This window comes from Dama dama, chromosome 5 (genome assembly GCF_033118175.1).
Source record: "Dama dama isolate Ldn47 chromosome 5, ASM3311817v1, whole genome shotgun sequence".
NCBI lineage: Eukaryota > Metazoa > Chordata > Mammalia > Artiodactyla > Cervidae > Dama > Dama dama.
Genome location: NC_083685.1, coordinates 121,160,741 through 121,177,148, shown reverse-complemented (window position 1 = coordinate 121,177,148; position 16,408 = coordinate 121,160,741). Strand labels below are relative to the sequence as shown.

General features: G+C 50.5%; 1 protein-coding gene across 5 annotated transcripts in view; it reads left to right on the top strand.

Moving 5' to 3' along the window:
* Positions 1–16,408, top strand: part of ENDOV (endonuclease V) — a 104,053-nt gene that overhangs the window by 71,147 nt on the left and 16,498 nt on the right. The gene's annotated exons all lie outside the window — the stretch shown is intronic.

Sequence of the window (16,408 nt, the reverse complement as noted above, 5' to 3'; positions counted from 1 at the left end):
CACTCTAGACACTACTGGGCGGTGGGAAGATGGTCAGGAAGCCTGGCAATGAGAGATGGCTTGAGCAACATGCCTGGGCCAGAGCTGGCTCCTCTGCTCAGCTGCTGTGTGACCTTGAACAGGTGACTTCACCTCTCTGGGCTGTCAAGGGTTAAATTGGACAAGCCCTGTAAAGCTTTTAGAATGGTGTTAGTCTGCAGAAATAACTTGGTAAAACTTAGTAAATGCTGATTATGATTGTTTTTTGTCTTTCTCTCCCTCAAGATGCTCAGGTACTAGTAATAACATAAGGGAATGAAGGAAAGGCTGAGCCATAGATCCCGGAGTAGGGGGCTCCTGCCAAGACACAGAAAAGGAAGGAAAGTGGGCTTCTGTGTCACACGTCAAGTTGGGCCCCTGCACAACAGCTCTCTCTCTCCACCTTTTAAATTTTTTAATTTAAATTTTAAAATGTTTTAAATTGTGGTAATACATACATAACTTAAAAATTTACCATTGTTACCATTTTAAAGCATACAGTTCAGTGGTCTTAAGTACCTTCACATTGTTGTGCAATGCTCTCCAGGAATCTTTCATCTTTCCAAACTGAAACTCTGCCCCACTGAAACTCTACTCTCTATCCCTCGCCCCTGCAGGCCCGGGTACCCATCATTCCACCCTCTGTCTTCCTGAATTTGACTCTTTTAAGGACCTCATATAAGTGGAATCATACATATTTGTCCTATTGCCACTGGCTTATTTCGCTGAGCATAATGTCCTCAAAGTCCTTCCATGTTGTAGCAGGTGTCAGAGCATCCTTCCTTTTCAAGGCTGAGTACTATTCTGTTGTATGAATGGACTGCATTTGGTTTATCCACTCACCTGATGATGGACAGGTGGGTTGCTTTCACCATTTGGTGATTGGGATGGTGCTGCTCTAAAGGTGGGTGTACAGATATCTCTCCTGGACCCCGCCTTCACTGATTTTATATATATATACCCAGAAGTGGGAATGGGTGGATCATATGGTCCCCACCCCTCACTACAAATGCAGGAACTGAAGCCACACAGAGGAGCTCAGATGCTTGCCCAAGGACCCAGTGTCCCCACCCCCCAACCCCCAGCCTCCAGCTCCTCTGTGGCCTATTCCCAGACCTCCTGGAAGGCTCTCTGGAAGAGGTGGGCTGGGATGGACACACTAGAGGAAAGTGGTCACCGTCACCACAGGAAGGGCAGCGTCCTGGGGAAGGGAGTCTCACGGAGAGGGGCCAGGACGGCATATGGATAGTCACCAGCCAGCCTTGACTGAGCATGACGACTTCCAGTACTGGGAAGGCATCTGTGAAGGGTGACGAGGGCTCCCAAGGGGAGAGAGAGACCAGGAGCAAGGCAGCAGTAGGAGCCCTGGATGGCAGGCTCCGGTCCCCTTTGCATGAGGGCCTGTCACTGAGGCATGGGTGAGTGCCCTCTGCCCGTGGTGGCTTCCTCAGCTTCTGTTAAATCTTGGAGGTGCCCCAATCTGCCGCATGGGAAGTCCAGATGGTTCTCCATGGCTTGGACGAGGGGATTCAGCAGAAGGGGGTTTCCTCTGCTGTGCCCTCTGTCCCAGGGGCATGATCAGCTCTTTAGGGGTCAGCAGAGCTAGATGGGCTTGGTGGAGATGCCAGGCACTGCCCTCCCCAGGGCTTGTCCGGTTAGCCTAGTGAGGCCAGGGACCAGCCCCCAGGGCTTCTTCGGTTTCCTGATAACAGCTGAAGGGGTTCTCACTTCCCGGGGAAACCCAATGCTAACAAATGACCCTGGTGACCACTCTTGGTGTGTTGTCCAAGTATTTCCATCTTCTTCTGCAGGGGGACGCCACGCTGACCCCTGTGGCTGGAGGCCTCGTGCGGTCATTGAATCCAGCCTGAGCATGGCTTTAGCCCAGGGCATTTCAGAACCCCCACATCACCCTTTCTGTCTCCCTGGCAGAGTGACTGGATCCCCGAGTGACCAAGGTAATAGGAGGCCTCGATGACCTGTGGGGGACATCCCTTGGGAGGTAAAGAGAAAGGGCACCTGTCATTTGTAGCAACTGACACATCAGAATGCTTTGACTGTGGTGTGACCTAGTGGCCTCCTAGTCCCATGTCCTGACAGACAAGTTGACCAAGGGGTCAGCCCAGTTTCCCTGGGCCTGCCCATGCTTCATTCTCCTGGTTTCTGTTTTCCCTTAAGGAAAGTGATACCTTCCCAAAAATACCTTTTCTGTTTAACTTGACCCCAGTTAAGTTAAACTTTGCTCTTTGCAACCAGCATCCTGCCCAGTGGAGGATGCTGTTTCAGCTGTTACAAACCGACTTATCACCGATGTGGGCAAGGCATTTGGGAGGAGTGGAGGGGGCCTGGGTTTCAGACACAGATGAGGGTCACTGGAGAAAGAGGTAGTGTGGTTGTGTGTGTGTTGGAAAGATCATTGAAGGAACTTTCTTACCTCTGAAGGGTGCAGCTGCACAGTTAGTAACATAGCTTTGCCTACACACCCCACCCCACCCCACCCCAGAAGCCTGGGTTTGGATCCTACTGCTTCCCAGGTAACACTAGTGGTAAATAACCTACCTGCCAGTGCAGGAGACATAAGAGATATGGGTTCAGTCCCTGGGTTGGGAAGATCCCCTGGAGGAGGGCATGGCAGCCCACTCCAGTATTCTTGCCTGGAGAGTCCCATGGACAGAGGAGCCTGGCGAGCTACAGTCCATGGGGTCGCAAAGAATCAGACACGACGGAAGTGACTTAGCACGTACTCACACAGTGATGACCAACTGTGGTCGTTGCTCAAGTTTACCTCTCTGAACGCCAATGAGCACATCTGAAATATGGTGATAACGAGACATGGGATTTTTGGGAAGATGGCAGGAGAGGAAATGTATGAAGCCCCTGGCACACTGTCTGGACATAACAGATTCTCAATATGCTGTCATAGTACCGTCCATCAAGACCAAGAGTGGCTCGCAGCAGCTGCAACCCAGCAAGTCAGGCTGCACCTCCTCTTCGATATCTGCGAGCCCTCAGCCCCAGCTGCCCACTTACACCCCTCCCTCCACGAAGGAGCTGACTGTCCTCCCCAGCCCACCCTCCAGGATGGAGCTGAGTGCCAGCTGCAGGTTCCAGGGTTCCTATAGTTGGGATCCAGGCTTCTCTTACTGTTGTTAAAGTGTTTTGCTGCTGGGAAGCCTGGAGCATCTCCACGAAGGGACATAAATAAAGGCAATAACTTGGCCATTAGGAAGTTTCGCCGTGTGTCCACCCCAGAGCGCCCTGGCACGCTGCAAGGCAGCCCTCGCCAGGGAGCGCAGGGGCGGGAGAGAAGCCTCTCGTGTGCTCCGCTTCTGGGTCAGGTACCTCTTATTCCCCAGGCTATGAACAGAATGGGGGATGGGTGTAGGCACTGTGCCCCCACTCAGGATGGCATGGGAGGGCTGTGGGGCCGGCCATCCCCAGGAGGGAGCATAGCAAGTGTGGTGAGACCAGCCAGAGGGTGATGTCCCTGGGTGCTTTCCATGGCCCTCCTTCCTCCCCGAGCTGGACATGGAGCCTAGAGATGGCCATATGGTTCAGAACCCAGAGCTGGGGGTTGGGGCAGGCGGTGCACTCCGGTGGCTGTGGGGACGGGTTTTGGCAACAGGCCAGCGTGGGTGCAAGTCCTTGTCCCTGTGTGCAGGTCCCACCAACTTGATAAACCGTGGTCTCTGGTGTGTAGAATAGAGACAGCGATGGTCTCCACGTCCGGGAGCTGAGCCTAGAGTCACCAGCTCTTGTGGGGGTTGACGTATGTGCAGCCCTGGATTGTCCCATGCAGGTGGTTTGGGGTGAGGCCCAGCTAGCTGCCCATCTCCCACTCTAATGTGAGGAGGTGCCGGGACCCTGCTGGCAGGCGTGTGTGGGGGTGGGAATCTGACCTCAGGTCAAAGGTGAGACTGAGTATTGGCTGGTGGCAGAGCTCCTCAGGAGGGAGTCCTGCTGTTCCAGAGTGGTGGGAGTCCGGGGTGGGGTGCTGGCCATAGTCAGAGGTGGGGGTGGGATGCCTGGGGGCCCAGAACCAAACTGAATTAATCGAACCCAACAGGCTTGGGTCAGAGAGGACTCAGAAGATACCTAGACTACGTCTCAGTTTTTATCTGACCGTTGAGGGTTTCCACCTCCACCCAACCCAGGCTTCTGTCTTCTTTTCTTTAAAAATGGTGATGGCATATCTTCATTTATTAATTTTATGCTTAATAACACTTAAAAAAAAAACCTAGATGCCCATGAGAAATAATTCACACTCTGTGGACAGTTGTCAAAACCTGCTGGATGTGACCGAGTGGCCCTGAATCTGTGCCAGTTCCCTGGGTATTTCCTGGGACTGGGGAGCCTGGGAGCGGGGTGGGAAGATTCTGGGCTGCAAAGCTGAAAGGGAGCAGAAGGTGGGACATGGGAGGGGGGAGGTGAGGAGGTCACTAGGGTGCCAGGGCGACCATCCCAGGATGCAGGCTGGAGAGCAAGGCCAGCCTGAGCTGGGTGATGTCCTGGCATCTGTGGGTTCACTCCAGCTGAGAGCTCCGCAGGAGCAAGAGCAGAAGAGGGTGTGGGACAGAGCAGGATGCAGGGCAGCTGAGGAGGTCCCCAGGAGGGGGCAGGTGTCTCCCCACCAACCTTCCAGGGAAGGAGTAGTTTGGAGTTCTGCATCTTCCTCCCCCCAACCCCCATTCTCTGCTGAGGAGTTGGGGCCCAGGTGGCCGCGGTGACCTGTCTGGGGATCTGTGCCAGGATGCAGGCCAAGGTGAGCTGAGTGAGCCAAGGGCCAGAACCACTCTGACCTAGTGACCTTCCCAGCGGTCCCTTCACAGCAGGAGTGGTAATTGGGTTTTACACGGGGCCCTCTGGCACTGACCAAGCTGTCCTGGTTCCTGCCTTCCTCTGTCCCTCTGTGTTCGCCCCTGATGTTCTTTAAACCCCAGGCATTGTGCCTTCCCCTGTCCTGCTCTCATCCTCCCCTCTGATTCCACTGGGCAGAGTCAGGCTGCAGCAGGGATTCAGGGTATCTGTCACAGCCCGTGCTTCTCAAGGGCACCCCACTCTGGGCCCACCTCTGGGAATGAGACAAGTGAGGCTCCGGGTCTGCACGCTGGACTGCTGAGCAGGAGGTAATGGCCTGAGCGTCACCCCGTTTGGGGCCTCTTCTCTGACACTGGGTCCCCATGTGTATGAGGAAGGATGGAAGGGTTTGTGGGGACCAGTTCCTCACCTGGAAGTGGCATCAATAATGCAAAGTGCACAGGCTCAACTGAAATAACCTGTGTTGGGCACAAGGCCTGGCATCTGTCTCCATTTCTCTACCTCTGTCATCACTTCCTCACCCAAAGAATGGAGGTCTTGACATCTCAGTGAGAGCCCTGCACCCTCGGGGACCGTGTGTCCACTCCCAGACACTGACCGTCTGCAGTGGTGCTGGGGCAGCACAGATAGGAGCGCCTTCTGTGACTAGAACACCTCTGGGGGGGAATGTTCTTGGGTTCCCCATTCACAGATGAGAGCACTGAGGCTCTGAGTGACCAAGGGACTGGCCCCGGGTCAAGAGTTGGTCCTGGCGGACTCAGGATTCCCGCTTGGTGACCCACCCTGAGCCCCTGTGCTTTACCCCTGCTCCAGATGTTTGGCAGCTCTGGGGAGATCTGGGGGAATGAAGGGCGAGCGAAGCTCATCCGGCAGTGGATCACCACCCTGGCACACTCACCAGTCCCATCAGTTGCCAAGCACATCCTGGTCTGCGTTCTGGCAGGCTGCCGCTTGTTTTTCGAGACTCATCGGCATGGGGCTGCCAGGGAAGCAGGCACCTGTCTCTAACAGGGATATTTACCCGGCTCTGCACACGGAGGGGGCATGTTCCTCAATTCCTACAGGGCCAGACCCCTGTAAGAGGGAGCCTCGAAAGAGTTGGCTGCGAGTGCACATGGCTTTGGGTTTAAAACGGGGCCAAAGTTTTCACCAGCTCCTGTGAACAATTCCCTAAATGTGGAGGTTTGACTGAAATCAGGCAGGCGACATTAGCTGCCCCCACCCCCACCCCCTGGAATTCCCCCATTGCCCTCCCCCAGACCTCCCTCCTCTGATTCCAGATTCCCCTCTGTCTGGTCCCTCAGTTCCTGCAAGCTGCCAAGCATGAAGCCTGCCCTCCGAGGCTGCATGAATAATAGAACTGAAATCACCCCTAGTTAAAAATAGATACTCTTCTTAATAAATATTTTACATACTGTCTTTAGGATATACAGATCCCCTGTCTGAAGAGTTAAAGCAAACCCTGTTATCGAACCCAGAGACTGTAGGCAAGGCTCGGCCCTGGCAGGGCCCAGCATCCCTGCAGCCATAGCTCCTGACTGAGATCCACCCCCTCTTCGGTGACGTCCGCTGAAAATAACCCACACCAGTAGGACAGAACGTCCGGCCAGGAGCAGCCTGGGAATTCTTGGATGGGTTAGTCACTTATGAATTTTATAGGGGCAAATCAGTTATCTGATGCCCCTGGTTAGTGAGGCTCAGAGTTCAGAAAAGTCAAAAGCAAGTTCTCATGTTCCCGCTGTACAGAAGGACTCCCCTCCACGAGCGGAAGCTTGGGGGCTTCTGGGGGCAGCCTCAGGGAGGAAGAGAAAATTCCAGGTGGGGAGGCGGAAGTAGTTTAAAGCGCTGGCCCATTTCAGAAAACTTTGCAAATACAGTACAACCTTGAAGGTCTGCATTAATTAGGACACAACATGATCTAGATACAGCAAATGGATCTGAATAATCTGCTGAAACAGGTTCCAATCTTGACCGCCTCCTCCCCCCATGAACTTCCCATGGGAGACAGGGACCGGCAGGAAATGCTGGGGTCTGCCCCGCACACATACCACTTCAAAGTAGCCCCCACTCTGCAGGCCCCTAGAGAATGGTTGATGTCCTTATTCAACAGGGCAGGATACTGGATATTGAAGGGGCAGAATATGCTGGAGCTGGCTCAGATGAACCAAATGGGGTTTGGGGCCCATGTCTCAGTGTTGGTCTCTCTCTCTGGACTGGCAGCTCCTCACCCCATCTGGTTTACTTGGACTGAGCGCAGAGGCCCTTCCCTGTGAGGCCTAACTGCCCTGAGGATGGACCACTCTCTCCCTCATGCCCAGCTTACTTTGAGGAGATTTTAGTTTAGCACTTAGCACCTTGATGAATGGGTAGACGGATGGATGGATTGATGGATAGATGTCTGGCTGGCTGGCTGGCTGGCTGAATAGATGGATTGAAGGATGAATGGTGGGTGACTGAGTGGTGGATGGTTGGATGAGCGGATGAATGGATAAATGAGTAGTTAGATGGACTGTTATTGTTGTTCAGTCGCTCAGTCATGTCTGACTCTTTGCAATCCCATGGACTGCAGCACACCAGGTTCCCTGTCCTTCACCCTCTCCTGGAGCTTGCTCAAACTCATGTCCATCGAGTTGGTGATGCCAACCAACCATCTTGTCCTCTATTGTTCCCTTCTCCTCCTGTCTTCAATCTTTCCCAGCATCCGGGTCTTTTCTAATGAGTGGGCTCTTCACATCAGGTGGCCACAGTATTGGAACTTCAGCTTCAGCATGAGTCCTTCCAATGAATATTCAGCATTGATTTTCTTTAGGATTGACTGGTTTGATGGATGGGTGGATGGAAAGATGGATGGGTAGATGGATAGATGGATGGTTGGAGAGATGGATACATAGACAGATGGATAGATAGGTGTGTAGATGGATGGGTGGAGGATGAGTGGATGGATGCATGGATAGGTGGATGGATAGCTGGATGGGTGGATGGATGAATGTGTGGATGAGGCTATGTGTGCATGGATGATGGGTGGGTTTATGAATAGATGCATGAATGAAAAAAGCTATCTTATATCAAAGGGATTCATATTCAAAAAGCTACCTTATATCAAAGATTTCAAAGAGGAATTGACCACAGAATAAATATTGCTCCAGGGTTGATCATATAGCTGGTAATGTACTTTTATTCTTCTCTACTCTGTTGCTTTCTATCCTTTTCCTCCCAGTTCCTGGATTATTGGCTGGAAAGGCAGGGCTTGGGGAGCAAGGAGGGGTGGGGTAACTCGGATCTGCAGAGGACAGACAGAGCTTAAGGACCTGATGCTAGGCTCTCCCACATGGCCCACCTGGAGACCTTGAGAAAAGGGGCTGCCTCTCCACTGTCAGTGAGCCAGGGCACTTTAGGACAAATTTCCCTTGAACATAACATGCTGGGATGTCAGGCAATCAGAACTCTGCACCACCTGGGCTCATGTTGGATGGAGCTTTGTGGGGGATAAAAAGAAGTTAAAAAAAAAGACATCCAATTATTTCAATAAAAATCTTTTTTTTTTTTAAATCCATGCAACTGTGTCTTCACTTGTTTTGCTTTTTTTTTTTTTTTTTAAATTTTGGAAAGTACAGGAGAAGAAAGTCATGAAATGTTTTCATTTCTCTGTGATTGAGCAAACTCTTAAAATATTAAACTGTTGCTTAATAATTGATTAAAACTAATCTCAGCGGGAGCCAATCACCCATTTGGCAGAACCTCTTTAAACTTTTAGGGGCTTTTAGCTCCCCCTGGCCGCCTAACCTTTCTCTTGTCTGATTCATTCAGGTTTCAGCAAACAGCTTGCTTCTTGTAGATTATGATGTCATGATGCCTCTATTGAGCTGTGGGATGGCTAACTGAGGTTGGATTAAAAAAAAGTAAAGTCCTAGAAATGCTGTGTCTGAAGAGGCAAGGAAGGGGTGGGGAGATGTCAGAAATAATGGTACTGTGGATTTCTAAGACACAGAATCAGAATCAGAGGTAAGGCTGTGTGGCCTTCAGAGCTACTTAAGTTGTCTGTGACTTAAGTTTTTCTGCAGAACAACAATTATGCTGACCTGTTTTTTATGGGGACACTAAAAGCATTGAGCAGAATGCTTTAGGACGTGGATTCATCAGACTGTCCTGATCCAAGCCTTCCCCAGTGGTTACTTCATATGTGACCTTGGATGAGTTTCTTAGCTTCTCTGTGCCTCAGTTTCCTCATCTGTAGAATGGGGGTACATATGGTTCAGTGGCTACGACTCTGCACTCCTAATGCAGCGGGACCAGGTTTGATTCCTGGCCAGGGAACTAGATCCCACATGCAGAAACTAAGAGTTTGAATGCTGCAACGAAAGATCCCACCTCCCGAAATGAAAATCCAAGACCTTGTGTGCTGCAACTAAAACCTGGTGCAGCCAAATAAGTAAATATTAAGAAAAAAAATGGGGGTAAGCATAGAAATGCCCTCCTGAGCAGATTAGGTAAGACATTCTTAGCATTTGCCAGGGCTGAGAAAGAGCTCCACTGTGTTCACTGTGCTGATTTTAAAACAAGTACTTTGAATTCTGTAAGAGAAAGGGCCCTTATGAGAACAGCCAAAGTCCCCCAAACTGAGCACAGTCTGATATGTGCATACCAATGTTCTTGGCAGCATTATTCAGAACAGCCAAAAGGTAGAAGCAACCCAAGTGTCCCTCAGTGGATGAATGGATAAGCAAAATATGGTGCGTCCACACAACAGAATATCATTCAGTCTTAAAAGTGAAGGAAATTTTAACGTATGCTACAATGTAGATGAACCTTAAAGGCATTATGCTAAATGAAATAAGCCAGACACAAGAGGAAAAATACCCTATGATTCTCCTTGTATGAGGTTCCTAGGGTAGCCAAATCCATAGAGACACAGTAGAATAGTGGATGCCTGGGGCTGGGGAAGGGGCAGTGGGGAGTCAGTGTTTAATGGGGACAGAGTTTCAGCATGGGAAAATGAAGGTCTGGAGATGGATGGTGGTGATGTGAATGTACTTAATGCCACTGAACTGTACACTTTAAATGGTTAATATGGTCAATTTTATGCTATGTGAATTTTACCACAATGAAAAGTAACAACTAAAAACATTACTAAGCACTCTGGCCTCCCATCCTGAGTGTGTCACCCCTAGTTGGGACCAGGTTCGTTTACTGTCTGTGGATGCATGGGTGGGGCAGGGTCCTCTCACAAGAGCTCAGCAGGGACCCCCCTCCCCCCCCCCCCGCCCCCGCACCTGCTGGATCATCCACAGAAGAGGTGAGAGAAGCTTCAGGGCCCCACTGCCGGATGAGCCAACCTCCCCTTTCTGTGCTGTTGGTGGGAGTAGAAATGGATCTGTCTCTTTGGAAGGGACTCCTTGGGAGGGTGGATGGGAAATCTCAAAGACGTGGCCAGGCTGGAGCCTCCGAGGAGTGGAGCTGGAGTTTGAACCCTGCCAGGTCCTAACTTAGCCTTGTGCTCATTCTCTTTGGTCCAGCCAGGCTTGGTAGCATCATCACTTGATGGTGGAATTCGGTACCGGAGGATAGAGACAGGGCCTGGACCCCACCCCTGAGAATCCTCTGTCACCGGAGAACACAGGCAACAATGATGACAGTGCTTTTCGAGATGATGTTAACAATAATATGAATTCCTGCTGCCTTCCTAGAATTTAGGGCTTAGAAACTACTTTCACATGGTTGATTTGTTTTTTATTTCCTACAGTCCGCCTGCCGCATCCCTCTCTACAGACTTCTTCTGTTTTATCTATCTATTTATTTATTTTTTTTGGCCGCACTGCACGAGTTGCCACATCTTTTTTCATCAGTCCCCTAGTTCCCCGACCAGGGATTGAACCCAGACCAGTGAAAATGCCGAGTTCTAACTACTGGACTGCTAGAGAACTCCCAACACTTCTCCATTTAAAATGGCCAAGGTGGGACTTCCTTGGTGGCCCAGTGGTTCAAACTGTGCTCCCAGTGCAAGGGGCCCAGGTTCGATCGGTCAGGGAACTGGATCCCGCATGCTGCAACTATTAATAAAAGATCTGCCTGCAGGAAATCAGGATTGGGGGAATTTGTTGGGGGGATGCCCGGCACTGAGTCACACACAGAATCAGCAGCAGCTGAAAGGGCCTCAACCATGCAAAACTGGGCTCGAAGGTCAGGCTTTCTCATTTTCTTTTCTTCTTTTATCACTCATGCACGCTTCTGAAAAATCAAATTAGAAAAGAAAAAAAAAAACTCAGTTCAGAGAGGTTTATAAAGAACCCTCTTCCTGTTCCTCCTTTCTCAGCCCTGAAGGCAAGCACTTTTAACTCTTTCATTTTTAATTATATGGCGGTCGTCTCCGTGAGCCTAAATAATACACTCATAATGCCGTTTCTTGATTTATCTGCTTTAGAGATTATCTGCTGTGCTGGGTGAGGTTTCCTCACTGATGGCACCTGGTCCCCTCCCCACTTCCGTGAGGTTCCCCCACGCACTTTCTGGCTTTGGATTCTGTGCTTGGATTCTGTGTCTCAGGTGTGGGCTTTCACAGCCTCTCTGTGTTCCTGGTGAGAAGGGGAGTGCTGGCCTGTCTTCCTGGGACACCCTTGATTCCAAGTCCTGCTCCGGTTTTCACTGCCCTGGTTGGTGGTCTTTCTTTCCATTGCAAGGCAGTAACTGTCTCATGTCTCGGGCTTTGGCCCCAGAGCGATGCTTTGCATTTGAAAACGTGTGCACATGAATGTGAACACTGCATGGCTGTGGGGCAGAGCCTGGCTCCTTGTCTTTGAGTTTCTGAGGCTCTGGGTCCCTCGCAGGACTGCTCACCTGGGCTCTGTCACCCCACGGGAGGTTCGGAATCACTCCTTGTTTTTATTTGCATTTATTGGACCAGAGCTTTCTTATAGGCACTGCATTTTCTCCTGTATCCTGATTGCTTATTACTTCCTTTCTGGGGAGAAATCCCTGCCCTGAGCCCCTCTCATCCCTGTTGCCCTCTCTGTATGACTTGGGCTCTGTCTATTCTCCTCAAGGCTCAACTCAGGGGCTCCACACTTGGACCAGAACTTCCTGGCACAGACTTCTGTCATTCCTGGATTTCTCATCGCCTTTGTTTTTGCTGCGGCATCTCAGGTTTGCTCTGGAGTCATTGTCTCTCTTTGGTACCTTGGGCTTTCTTGTCCATGCTGAGGTTTTTGTTTCCATGAAGTGGACTGTCTGTTTATGGGCGAGACCAGCAAGGCTGGTGTGGAGCGGACACGGGTGGGCTTTGAGGACATAGGTTGTGCTGCAGGGCAGCTGCCCAGAGCCCTGGAGGCCAGCATCATGATGGTGACTAGGGGCCACCAACACCCAGAGACCACAAGGCCTACATTCCAGATGGGGAAGCTGAGACTGAGGGGGCAAGTGGCTTGTCTGTGGTCACACAGCAAATTGGTGGCCAGAACCCAGGTCCTGTGAGCCAAGAATCCAGGTGCCTCCACTGGACCACGGCTGCTTTGGTTGGAGGCACCCAGGAGATCCAGGCTTTCTAAGCACTCGGGTCAGTCTGTAAAGCAATCCCAAGTGGGGCTTGAGACCCGGGTCACAGACACCTCTGCTCCTTGGTGCTAACCATTCTTCCTTGGTTCTGCCCTGCTCCATCCACAACTGCCCTTCCCAGCAAGGTCAAGCCCTGAGGTTTCAGAACAAACACAACCTCGAGGACTATTTGACTAGAAAATACAGGCCAGAAATCCACCATGGGACCATCACACTGAAGAGATTTTGTTGTCTCCAACAATCCAGTTTGACAATTGACTAGAGATCTGAGCCTCCACGTGTGTGGGAGGAAGGCTATGGGTTGGAGCCATTTGCAAAGGGGCTGCTGGCCTTTGGGGGCTGGTGGGGAGACTTGAGGGCCAGCTTTGAGGGGACTCAGCCTCATTTCATGACCTGGACCTGCTGTCTCCTTTACATATCAGGCACTTCCCTACAGGTTGCCCCCCTGGGGTTCACTTTTAATGTTGCATCCCAGAACCTTAGTACAGAGTGGCCTTCCCTCTTGTCCCTCCATTATAGAGGCAGGGAACAGGCAGTCCACATGGGACTGGGCCAGGCCACTCAGTGACTTTCTGGGGGACCCTGTTTGGGTCAGCGTTGTTGTACTAGTTAGAGTCCTCCAGAGAAAGAGAACCAGTAGGATATAGATACAGAGAAAGGGTGTAGGGGTGTGTGAGGAGGAGAGAGGGGAAAGATTATTTTAAGGAATTGCTTCCGGAGATTGTGGGGCTGGCCCATCTCAAGTCTGCAAGGCACTGGACATTCCAGCAAGAGTTGATGTAGGAGTCTTGAGCCCAAGGCAGCGTGGCAGCAAACTTCCTTCCTCTTCTGGGAACCTCAGTTTGTTCTCTTAAGGTCTTCAACTGATTTGAGGAGGCTCACCCACACTAGGAAGGGTCATCTGTAACTACTTTACTCAAAATCTACTGAGTTAAATGTTAATATCATCTGAAAAGTACCTTTATAGCAACATCTAGATGGTGTTTGACCAGACAACTGGGCACCATGGCCCAGCAAAGCTGACACAGAAAATTTAGCCATTGCAATGGTGCTGTGATCAAACCTGTCAATCCTAAAGGAAATCAACCCTGAATATTCATTGGAAGGACTGATGCTGAAACTGAAGCTCCAGTACTCTGGCCACCTTATGCAAAGAGCTGACTCACTGGAAAAGACCCTGATGCTGGGACAGATTGAGGGCAGGAGGAGAAGGAGGGTGACAGAGGATGAGATGGTTGGATGGCATCACCGACTCAATGGACATGAGTTTGAACAAACTCTGGGAGATAACGAAGGACAGGGAAGCCTGGTGTGCTGCAGTCCATAGGGTCACAAAGAGTTGGCTACAACTTAGCGACAGAACAACAACAACCTCAGTGGTGCTGTGTGTGCAGTGAGGGACATTTGGCATCTCTGGTCCCTACCTACTCAGTGCCATAGTGTCCCCAGACTTATGACAACCAAAGACAAGTCCCCTCTCTACTTCTGAGTGAGTCCTGGGTCTGGGGTGGGAGGAGACTCCTGTAAAAATCTCTCAGGGAAAGTAGTAAGAGAGCCAGAAGTTCCCTGGGACCCTTGGGCCAGTGACTCAGTCAGTCACCAAGCTCTGTGAGCATCTAGCTTTTCTAGCTCAGCTGGGGGTTAAATGTCTTGAACCCAGCGAATGCCTCCTTCCCCATGTCTTCAAGAGCACAGGATGGCTCCTGAACCCACAGTGGGCCTCCTGCAGCATCCCACTTCCTCTGTGTCTGATTCTCTGACCATCACTCCAAGCCCCCAGCCATGACTGAACAGCCACAATAGTAGCCTTGGAAACCAGCCCAGAAATCAGAGATATCTGTAATAATTAGAGATCATTTGGGGTACAGCTCCCGGGGACATTATGTGGTTAAAATAGAGCTGTTTCATTTCATCCCCAACTGTGAGATGGTGACATTAGGAATTCTAATGCATCTGAGTCCCTGCTGACCCCCAGCTCCTGTCCTTTAGGAAGTCTGATGTCTGCAACTCAGAGATGGCATGGATAATGGGGGGCCTGCTGCTTAACCCTTGATATTTACCAACTTTGGTCAGTTCACCAATCCCCAGTCCCAAATTTGCTAAAGTAAATGCTATGCCCTTTTCATAGAGCTGTCACGCATAAAAACTGCCACTGTGTTCCCTCAGTCCTGTCCCCCAGTGAGCCCTGCAGCAGGCAGCTGCCAGCACATTGGGGGTGCTCTGAGGACAAGCCTGTGACAGTCACACCCCCTTTCTTTCCCAGTCTAGCTTGACTGCCTTGGTCCAGAGCCCCAAACAAGTCCAGTGATGGTTCTGCAATCTCATGTACACCCAGGAAAGGTGAACACTTGACCCTCCAGCCTTGGTGGTTGGGGTCCAGCTGGACAACAGCTGGAGTGGGGAGGAAGAGGAGACAGGGTCACTAGCACAGGGATTTCAGCCTCTCCTGTGTGACCAGATGCTCCTGTCCCCCTCTGACCTGGACCGCCCTCACCACCTCCTGCCCAACCCAAAAGGGAGGGAAGGGGATCTCTTCTGAGACAGGGAAAGAAGACAGGCGGTCCAGGACCACAGAGACCAAGTGACCCCCAAGTCACAGGGACCATAATAAGCCACTATGAATGGAGTGTTTTTATATGTCAGCATCAGGCTCTTTGTGTAGACTGTCTCACATTATCTCCCCGCCTTGTGATCATGCAAGCCCCATGTCCATCTTTTATACAAGGTTTAAATAGGTTTTTAATATAAGCTTTAAATAGGGCTTCCCCTATAGCTCAGTTGGTAAAGAATCTGCCTGCAATGCAGGAGACCCCAGTTCGATTCCTGGGTTAGGAAGATCCACTGGAAAAGGGATAGGCGACCCACTCTAGTATTCTTGGGCTTCTCTTGTGGCTCAGCTGGTAAAGAATCCGCCTGCAATGTGGGAGATGTGGGTTCAATCCCTGGGCTGGGAAGATCCCATGGAGAAGGGAAAGGGTACCCACTCCAGTATTCTGGCCTGGAGAACTCCATGGACTATATAGTCCATGGGGTTGCAAAGAGTTGGACATGACTGAGCGAGTTTCAGTTTCACTTCAAATGTCTATCTCTAAATTCAGAGTCATACCAGGACACAGTCCACACAGATGTTTCATGCTAGTATTTGGGCATTATTTTCTTTTTGTGAAGAAATCTTTTTTCATGATATGATTTGGTTATCACTGCAGTAGGTATTTGAGTGCATATTAGTTACTCATTTTTACTGATGTGGGGGATTATAGGTCTAAGACACAAGTACCTGCCCTCCATAAGCTCACGGTCCCTGTAGGAGGTACAGGTGTGATGATATATGTAGTGTGCAGCCCTGTCTAAGGTGAGATGGATTGTTGACCATGTCTCTGCTGTTCTGAATCCTGCCTCCCAAACACTCAGTGCTATTTCCCTCAAGAGGTTCATTAAGTCACGGATTGTACCAACGAGTTCTCCTATAAGCATTTACTAGGCTGTAGAAAAGATTTTCTTTTGAACAATGCTTCTTCTCATTTGTATAATTCTATACAGATAGCCCAAGGATTTTATAATATATCATCCATTTTTTTTTCTCACAACAACCTTATGGAATGGGTAGAAAAAGAACTACCCTCACTCCACTTTACAAATGAGGGAAGCTACAAGGCTACTGAGATAGATTCTGAGCAAGAACGTCTGCTCCTTGGCTAGAGATTCATTTATTTATCTATTCATCCATCCACCCAGCCATCCATCCACCCAGCCATCTATCCACCCAGTCATATATCCACCCGGCCATCTATCCACCTATCTATCCACCCACCCACTCATCCACCCATTCACCATCTACCCACCAGTCACCCAGCGTTCCACCCATCCTTTGCCAGGCCCTAGGGCTCAGTGCTGGAGGACAGAGGTGGCTCCAGCTCTCAAAGAACTCCCAATCTGGAAGGTTGTCTGAATCCTATAGGTTATGGGGGTGGTTTATGTTATCCTCAACATTTCAGGATTAGCTTCTTCCCTCATGAACAATCTGGGG